A 534-nucleotide genomic window follows, 5' to 3' on the forward strand; every position below is an offset into this window, starting at 1 on the left:
CCATCATCCACTCACTTGATGTAGTGCTGTCTACTTCTTCCTTAGCCTTTATCATTCTTTTTCTGTGCCTGCCCTCCTCTCTTCCTATTTCTCACCATCATCCACTCACTTGATGTAGTGCTGCCTACTTCTTCCTTAGCCTTTATCATTCTTTTTCTGTGCCTGTCCTCCTCTCTTCCTATTTCTCACCATCATCCACTCACTTGATGTAGTGCTGTCTACTTCTTCCTTAGCCTTTATCATTCTTTTTCTGTGCCTGCCCTCCTCTCTTCCTATTTCTCACCATCATCCACTCACTTGATGTAGTGCTGCCTACTTCTTCCTTAGCCTTTATCATTCTTTTTCTGTGCCTGTCCTCCTCTCTTCCTATTTCTCACCATCATCCACTCACCTGATGTAGTGCTGTCTACTTCTTCCTTAGCCTTTATCATTCTTTTTCTGTGCCTGCCCTCCTCTCTTCCTATTTCTCACCATCATCCACTCACCTGATGTAGTGCTGTCTACTTCTTCCTTAGCCTTTATCATTCTTTTTCT

Source organism: Coenobita brevimanus, chromosome 113 (genome assembly GCF_032717465.1).
Source record: "Coenobita brevimanus isolate Jiangsu-jjx chromosome 113, ASM3271746v2, whole genome shotgun sequence".
Classification (NCBI taxonomy): Eukaryota; Metazoa; Arthropoda; class Malacostraca; order Decapoda; family Coenobitidae; genus Coenobita; species Coenobita brevimanus.